Source organism: Augochlora pura, chromosome 3 (assembly GCF_028453695.1).
Source record: "Augochlora pura isolate Apur16 chromosome 3, APUR_v2.2.1, whole genome shotgun sequence".
Classification (NCBI taxonomy): Eukaryota; Metazoa; Arthropoda; class Insecta; order Hymenoptera; family Halictidae; genus Augochlora; species Augochlora pura.
The window spans coordinates 25,926,909-25,936,501 of NC_135774.1; the positions used below are offsets into that span (position 1 = coordinate 25,926,909).

The window sequence follows — 9,593 nt, forward strand, 5'->3', positions numbered from 1 at the left end:
GGTACTCGGTAATTTTGATGTTGACCAAAAAGTTTACTGGATGATGTTTGATGGTTTAATGTCGATGTTGTGCTGTCGTTGACGTTGGCAACGAGTGCTTCATGTCTCTGACTTCGTCCCGTATAATAATCATTATGTACGGTAGCTGCAGATTTTACGTATTTATAGAGTGGATGGGTAGATGAAAATAATATTCTAACGTTATTATTCTAACGTATAACAAAGCCGCGATTTGCATTTCGACAAAGGAAAAGATTGCTTCGAATGGCCTCAGGAACCTCTCATTTTCCGGAGTATGTATAATTTTTAAACACCCTGTATATACTCGTCTCGCGGCGAGGATGGGAAAATAAAATCTAAAACGGTAACAGCCTTATAAGAGAGAAGAATATCCACAAAGAAATCAAATTGTAACCCTTAACTCTATAGAAGCAAGATTATAAAATACACCAAAAAGTATAACAGTTTTCGTCATAGACACCGACGTTTTCACCATAAAGTGATGTTATGCCAGTGCGTTGGTTGATGGATAGGAAATTCGCATCGCTGGTCTCGTTTCGCGGATGCAGACCGGGTAGAGCATAAACGCTTTACAAAACACAATTCTCGCCGGAAGGAAGACCAGAACAGAGATTCGCGGGGTTCGAGGTGGGGGTGCCTTTTTATTGAAGCATGGGGGGGATTACATCGATCGGACAAAGATATTGAATTTTTATCGTGAAGCAACGGTGGTTCTCCGCGCGGTACGTAGACGTTTTATTTTCTATCGGCGCAGCATTTCGACGGGGGTTGTTCAGGTTCCTTCGGCTTCGGTTTATTATCCTTGCAGCAGCCGGACATGCAGCAGCCTCCCGACGCCTCCCTGGCCCTGGAAAACGAAGGAAGATCGATCCGCGTGCTGAAACATTCTCGTTGTGCATCGCGGAATTTCGCTTCCGTCCGACCAACGACGTCCTGTCTCCGCCGAGAGCTGAAGTTCCCGCGAACGCGCGCGGGAGGGTCGAGACTTTCGAATTCCAAAAGAGACAGGACCCTTCCGGGTGAAATCATTGTCCCTAAAGACCGACTCGCGGGGCCGCGGCCTCCCTTTTGTTGGCGTTCGCGTCGCGTGGTCGCGGAAATATTTATGGAACTTTTATTCGGAATTTTTCGACTCGGAAGTCGCGGGTCGCCGGATTTCATTGTTGTCCGCGGGTGTTCGTTTTCGGCGTCGCCCGCCCCCGTATGGCCACCGAGGCTACGTCGTGTGATCGTTTACCCTTTCAAAGCTGCCGCCGTGATGTGTTTCGGGGATGCTACTTCCCCTGCGAGCAACAATATTTCGGTTCCTTCTGTGCAGCGCCGCCCGAGCAACAACCGCCCTCGTCCTGTGTCCCGGAACAGCAGCTCGAGCCGCAACATCCGCCCACTGTCTTTCTCTCTCTGCACAGTCAGTCGAGTTACTCGATTAACCCTCTGCACCACCGAGCCACACACCGCGCGTTTCAGTGTAGCCGGGTTAATTGCGCGCGTTAAGGGAGGAAACGAGCCGCCCCTGCGTGTCAATGCTCGGTCGGCGAACATACTCGTTTACGGTTAGTCTTCGGAGACTACCGGGAGCCGGTTGCCTTTCTCCTGGCTACGTAGTCTCGCGGTTAGCCCTTTCAGAATCGGAATTTTTCCTGGGCTTTTCGACGGGTCCGATGCGCCGGTTTCCTCCCGGGAAACGAGGTTGTAATGCCGAAGAAATTGTTCGCCGCGTTCACGAAGTTCCGACAATCGTATTTGCATAGCGCCCAGCGAATGCGCCAGAGTATCCGCGAAATGGAATCGTTGGAACTACGTCGACCGAGCATTTTCAATCATCGGAAGATCTGACGGCCGTTGAAAACAAAGTTGACGCGATCAAACAAGCGGTGCAATAAATAAGGCGATACGATTTCAGCGATGCAATTATCGATAGTGCATAGGTTAACCCGTGGGGAGGAACGCGATTCCGGTGGCCATACAGGTGTGTCGGAAAAACTCGACACGGTTCGAGCCTTCCGCCAAATAGGATTTCAGTGACGCGAAACAATGGATCGGCCATTTCATCGGACGATAGAGGGAAACTGTTACTTCAGCGGGATACTTGAAAAATCAAGGGGGACCGTACTTCTTGGAGCAGCATCCGCCGTAGTCCTTATCCTTGCCTTCGCCGTTCTTCTTGTCTCCGCTGTAAAACGTAAAGAAACTTTGTTGTTATCTACGTACAAAGTGGCTTAGAGAGGATCTTCGTAGCGACGTCTCAGCCACTCATTTCTTGGCCTAAGTTTTCATTTCTAGGGAAAACGGGGACACACGAAAGCACACTCACTGTTCGCATTTGCACGTCACTTGGCCCGCATACCCCTTCTGACTGGTCACCTTTCTGCAACCGAAAAAATGCATCCGTCGAATTTAAACGTTTCGGATAAAAAATTAAAGAATCACAAAGAACTGTTTCGTCTCTTCTTTACGAATAGTCCGTGCAATATGTTTTAAAAAATATTCCGATATCTCAGCTTCAGATGAGGGCAGAAAGAAAAATTTCAATTTGCATATCACGTATTTGTCGTTTTAAATTCGCTGAAGTCGCAAGAATTTTGTTTTAGTAGGACCGATTGAATAAATTTCTTGGGCAAGCATACGTTGCAATGAAAATGGTGGAAGTCGAAATAAATTCGTTCCCGTCGTATCAGGAATCGGCGAATGCGGGGGAAGACTTACGAGCAATGGTCGCACATGATGATTTCCGGTCTCCGATTCGGCGGTTCTAAAGGATTTGGAAGAAACCTCTGGGATCTGTCGTGGATACAAGAATTTCGAGGGCACGCCGAGACACGATCGATCGGATCTGACGTAGCCTGCGAACACACGGGGACAATGATCTCGGATCATTTGTTTCCTGTCGCCGGCAGTTCTTTCTTCTGCTCGATTTCACGGCAAACGAGGGCCGAGCGGCTACGCCCGCGCGGTTCAATTTGAAATTCTACAAACGCGATCCGCAACGCTCACGCATCCTGCATTTTTATTTGTTTCTCTCGCAAATCAAGCAAATACGAATTTTACGTCATCCGGTTGTCAAATATTTAACTGTAGCGTAATGTAGATCGATTCTGTTTCAGAAAAATTATCTATGAAGGAAAATCGAAGATAAGCAGTTAAAAATTTTTTTAAAAAATTGCTGAAAAGCATTTATAATAATCACAGCCATAATTCATCGAATTATTAGTTTTTTTTTATATTATTATTATAAAAGAAAATTATTAAGTTTCTTTTAGACTTCTCAGTCATTGAAAAATCATTTCAGCCATTAATTCTCACAGCTGTACTATTGACGATGTTTATAACAATTCTGAGCTCCGTTCAGCAATTTTTGAGAACATATTTTTGAAGATATTTTTTTACAGCCTTTCTATCGATCCTAACGTAACATTAATTTATTTATTTTAATCGCCAAAAACTGAGTGATAGAGTGAACAATTTAAATACCGTGGGTCAATATTGACACGACCCTGTTAACAATTAATTGCTGGCCAATTCAGACATACGCGAGACGCGATCCTTCGCGACAAGTTCCGAAATGCCCCGTCTTATTCGCGATAAGGTGTTCTCGCTGCCACTGATGTTATTATTGCCGTCCGATCGAAAACTCGACGGACAAGGGGCTGTTATTGCACGGCACACACGGTGCGTATCGCAGGGATTGTCAATTAACCCCGTCTGCACAGTAAATATCGGTGTTGACCGTGTCGCGTAACAGCGTCGCGGAGCGACGATGCGAGGCTACGATAGGTAACACTTTCGATTCGGTGTACAATGTACAGGTCGATCCATGTAGCTGCAACGGCCCGATATTTGGGGTAAATATTGACGTCCGCGAAATTGGCTGCCGATGAACTGTTTAGATTTTGTTGTCGGCTGTATTCCCAGGCACTTTTCGATCCCCGTAAAACCGTGGCTTTTTTAAGGGGCCGCTAACGAACACCCCCGTGAAACCGTACAGAAACACGAGACAGTGTTGACGTTCACTTAGCCTTCGCCCACACCTCGTTTCTACATCTTGGCACGTCCGTTGCCGCGTCGGTCATATACGGGTCAAATTACCCTTCAACTCTTTGGCGGCGATGCCCAATTATCGATTTCTTCCTATATCGTTCTTGCACCTTGTTACCGATGTCGCAAAAATCTTTTTAAACACTTCATTTCTACTTAAATATTTATAATATTCAATATGTAATATTATTATAGATATTATTAATATAATACTTGGAGGTGTATTTAATAATCTAATCAGAGTAACAGATCACATTTACTGATATCGTCCCTACAGGGTTGACTCGTTACCAGCAGACAAATTAATTTAATTAACTGATAATATATAATAATTAAAATATAAAAGAAATTAAATTAAATTCTTTTGCCATCAAAGTCTAAAAATAAAAGTAAAAAAAGGCGATAGAAGAAACAAGAATAGTCTGGTCCTACTAGGGAAAGTATTAAGGACGAACTAGTGTTAATCAATGCAACGTGTAAGGAATCCTAGTGCAAGGGGTTAATGGAACAGAAATTGATACGATACAATGTATCATAAAGATATTCCTCCATTAACTATTTTATATCTTTATATCGTAAGGCAATGTATTGTAAAACAATCCGACATATAATACAATGTATCGTCGCCTGGCTATCGTCTTGATGTTTAGAAATATCGTAGAGGAACTGCAGACCGCGTCAACATACAATGTACGTATGTAATCATTGCCTGGGTGCTCGCGTTAGGTGAAGACGTCTTTTCGACGATCAGTATAAAATATACTATTCTGTTTGTATTCTGCCTCTTTTATTTGAAGTCTTCCAGATCACTCGACTGCCCCTCGCTAATAACAAAATTAATCTCTGAACCTAATACTGTATAAAATATCGTAGAGAATAGAGCTGTGTTCTCCATCTCACAGTCTTCCTACGTTGTTAAATAAATGATCGGAGGAGCCATCGTAGAAGATGCGCTTCTTGAACAGCGTCGAATGCAGCCGATATTTACAGAATCGTTGAAACAGTTCCGGAAGCGTAAACTCTCCTGCACGCCGGACCTCATGGTGCACACGTGCACCTGCGCCCCATATTATTCCGATATGAACATTTCCGAACAGCTGACTGCCACGACACGGGCATTCTGGTAACCGGGTCACGAGGTTGATCCTGTATTTTCTTCGGAGTTGCCCGAATTTCGGCCAAAGTCGAGGCAGCGCTACTCCACTATGGCGGGGTTCGGGTCAACAAGTTCCGGACATGTGGGGGGAAAGTGGCAGCAAAACACTGTAACATTATTCCTGCTTATCGCTGCACTACCCCGTAGCCTCGATACATTCCTCAGACACCGAAAACATTTATTTATTTACTTGGGGAGATGCACGAGTGAATTAGAATCGCGGTAGCGTAAAAGCGAAAAGTAAATGCGAAAATGCGAGTGGAATAAATTCTATAAAGTTACGTTTATAGAAACTGTCTGGATAGTAAATTTGGTCGGTAAACAATGATACTTCTTATTTTTCATAATGATGAAAATGTGCTTTAGGTTACTCTAATTGTAACTCAGTCATCTGTATTTTCTTCTTTCGAGGTAAATGCAATCTTTAAATTGGAACTCTGAGTTTCGAGAAGATTGGCTTTCATTTTGCGTCGGATAGGTTAGGATGTATTCTGGAATCATTTGCAACAGTAATTTAATTCGAAAGGTCGTTGTTGCTATCATAGGGGTGCGAAAACTGCAGCAGCGTGTTTGATATTTTATTTCATCTGCGTCGTCGCTTGCGATATACATTCCCGAAGCGAATAATTATTACACGGTGCAAGGGAGTACGAATTTAACGCCCTGTTAGACGCGAATTTATCGAGCTGTTAAATACACAGTTCATTTCGAGCACCGTCTGAGACGTCTCCCCGCCATTTGGCGAGCTTTTTGACTCATTCCCAAGCTACCTCGGATTGTCTCGATTTTTCTGCTCGGTGCGAGGGGTTGGGGCGCCGCGCAGCCCCCGATTCGCTGGGAAAAACGTCGGTGACGCGGGAATTAGTGGCGCGCAAACGTTCTCCCTCGACATTTATTTATTTTCTCGTTTCGAGCGGCGCCGAAGGGCAGCGAGAAAAAATACCGAATATTACATTAACGGGCGAAACGAACTGAAAAACGTTTCGGTTTGGACAGCCTGATGAATCGGGCCGAACGAAACACGCGGGTAGGACTGCGACCGATGAATCACGATCGAGGACAATCCCACCCCTCGAGGAATCCTTCTCTCTCTCTCTCTCTCTCTCTCTCTCTCTATCTCTATCTCTCTCTCTCTCTGGCCTTCTTGCCCGGGGAAATCGAGACGTGGGTGTCGATGGACGAAAACCGTTTCTCGAGCGGTCCTCCATTTTCCTCGATTTCTTTCATTAAGATCACGCGGCAGGGTCGGCGAAACTTCCCGAACGATTTTTCAGGGTGCATCAACCGGGGTGAGACCGGTGCAATAACCGGCTCCGGTGCAATATAAATCACGTTGCTTTCACGCTACTCTGCCGCACTTCCGCGGCTATTCACTGAAACCGGGGGCCCCCCCGTTTCGGCCACCTCTATGCCTAGCTGGTTATGAAGCTACTGAATTAATGCTGATTTATCGGAACTCCGATCCAAAAGCCCCGAAACCGACTACGAAGTTTGAACATGGATTATCGCCGATTTCTTCCGCAGGCCAAATAGGAAAATTATATTTCGAGGTACGCGTTGGTCTAATTCCGTTCCGTGTTGCCTCAAGTACTAATCCAGTAGAAACTAAATATTCCAAATCGTGTTAAATCAGAGAGAATTATTTAATATTTAAAGTTAAAAAACGAAAAAAACTTTTTGACATTTTTCGAACAGCTCGACAAGTTATGTTAATCAATATTTTGCTATTTAACACGGATTAATCCGGAACGAATAATGGCAAACTGTAACAAGGGGGTTGCGGAGCGTGACTGACCGGTTCGCTGGTGCCGAAGGATCGTGAAAGGTCCGACCGGCCCTAATGCGCGATCCGGGGCGCAGGGTATGCAGATAGAGTCGATAGATAGAAGACTGCGGAGGGAGTTAGAGCGATACGAGCGGATTTCCGTAGAGGGAATCCCGGTAAACACGGTAATCTCGACGGGATTAGGTGGTCGTTGATCGTTAAGGGCGGCGCGGCGCGGCGGCGTAATGAGGCGTGGTCTCTTCATTAATAAAGTTTAAATGAAGCGACGGTAGCCGAGAAAAATTGTTAGCCAGTTAATTACCGACGTGATAAAAGGCCAGTCCGGTCCAGCGAGATTGAGAAACTTCCCTGACAATGGGGCGGATTTCGTTTCACCCCTCATTTTCTCGGACGATCTTCGACGAGGCTTCCGCCCACGGAGACACCTGGGAGATCATGCGGACGGGAAATAATCCTTTGGGACCTATTCTAGCCGGCAAACCCACGCGATTCAACGAACGTCGGTGCAAAGAGCTCGATTATTCCTCTGAACGAGTTCCCGGGAAAATGGGTGAACTGTCAACACGTTCGCAGCCGACGAACATAACCGGCAAACATAATTGGCGGCTAGACGGGCCTGGCGATGATCATTTTAATTGCAGGGTTTAAGCACAGCTTAAATATACAGCTTCGTCAAATACAGAGAATCATATGGTCGAATAAAACAGCGAATGACAAATAAAATTATAAACGACGGGGATGAGTCTCCAATCTGTTCGCTTGTTAGTTTTACGGGCGGTATTTGATTAACGACCCCCCAGATATAACAGCAAATAAAATAAAAACCTCTACAATTGTGATAAATCTGCAAAATAAATAAGCAAACAGATGAATAAATAAACGGATGACCAGATAAATAAACGAATGAATAAAGAAATAATTGAATGGAATTTAAAATTTATTTCATTTCTTTAAAAACACGTTCGATTGCGCAAGAGACAGAACCACGCAGAAAGCGAGTTACTAAACTCATCCTCTGGCAAAGATTGTTTTGATTTATCACAAACACCCTGCGGTACAGATCGCTTCTTCCAGCGACAGCCCAAGGACCTGGCCTAGATCCTTGGCACCCTGCTGCGAACCATGCTATCGAGAGTGTTCGAGATTCGAGGAGGGTAGAAGACTCTATTCTATCTGCGGGAAACGTTTCAGTTGGCTCGGGGATGGTCCCGTGCGTCTCTCAGCTGACGTCAATGAGGTGCATTCGTTAGATTAGAGCCCCTCTGTGCAGGGAAGAGGAGACGGCTGGGCGAAATACGCGAGGGCAATCTTCTTAGTTAAAATATTGGCACGTTCTCGGCTTTTAATGGGGGCCTTTGTAATTATGACATCCTAGATGCATTTTCTTGTCAAATATAAGACAGCCTATCGTCACGGGACCAATTATAAATTGTTCACGCGTGGTGCAAAATTATGGGCGCGGGAAATTTAGAGAATATTTTATCTGAAAGGTATTTTATTCTCAGAAAATAATTATAAATTCTTCGCATGGAAATTGAAAATCACGGTCGGCGTATAAATGCGATAATAGCGGCTGGCGTATCAATATCGGGAAATTTGCAAAAAGCGTCAAGCGAGGCGGAAAATTTGGGTTTCCTGCCAATCAGCTTTTTATCTTCGCACAATGTGGCAGGATTTCGAGGATCACGCGTGCAATCGCGCGTGCAATATGCACGCAGACGCACAGTCGCCCGGCGATCGACCAGACCGCGGTCAAATCGGCAGGCGAATTTATCGCGGGGGCAAAAAGTGCGAACACATTGTTGGAAAGGCGCCAGGTAACGCCACCATCCCCGGAGTTTCAATCCGCGGGACCAAGAACGCTGCGTCCTGCTCCGGCCAACGCGATAAATCCTCCTTTTTCCTTACCCGCGATCTGCGAAACGCTATTTTCGACCACCAACTTTTTCTCCCTGGCGTCAAATTTCTTCCGCCAATTTTTTTTCCGTTCTTCTTTTTTCTACCCCCTCCCTTTCACTCTCGTTTCCTCCCACTCCCCGTTGTAAATAGCAGAGCGCTTTCATGACCGTCTGCGGAACATGTAGCACGGCTCTCATCGATTACCGGCACTGTTGCAGCGTTACTTTACCAGTGTTTCTTTTCTTCGAATCCGTGGGTGGATGCTGAAGCTATCCCCGGTGCATAACCCCCCTCTCACGTCTCCTCTGCTTAGAGCATCATTTCCCCAGCGTATCCTCCACCGTATACAAGAGTCTTGGAGTTTTTCAAACTTGTTCTCTTTCCGATGGACGATGAAAATGGAAATTCTTATCGTGGAATCACTTATTATTTTTTAAACAACTCGGTCATAGTATTTCGTGAAAACTTCCTTCTGCTAAAAATAAAACACGGAAAGTTTTTAACAAGTAAAATACAAATCTGCAACGTAGTAATAAGGAATCTTTAAAACATTTATCTAGTTGTTAAATATTCTCCCAAATAGATTTTCTAAATAAATAGTATGTCTCTCGCCCCCATCATCCAACGTTCTCTTGGAAATCTTAACTTTATGACATGGACTTAGATTCAGCGTTGCTCGAATAATGTTTTTAATTG

At 44.9% G+C, this 9,593-nt stretch overlaps 1 pseudogene; it reads right to left on the reverse strand.

The window, feature by feature from the left end:
- Nucleotides 1-1,295: 1,295 nt before the first annotated feature.
- LOC144467982 (uncharacterized) lies at nt 1,296-2,898 on the reverse strand (annotated as a pseudogene).
- Nucleotides 2,899-9,593: the final 6,695 nt, after the last annotated feature.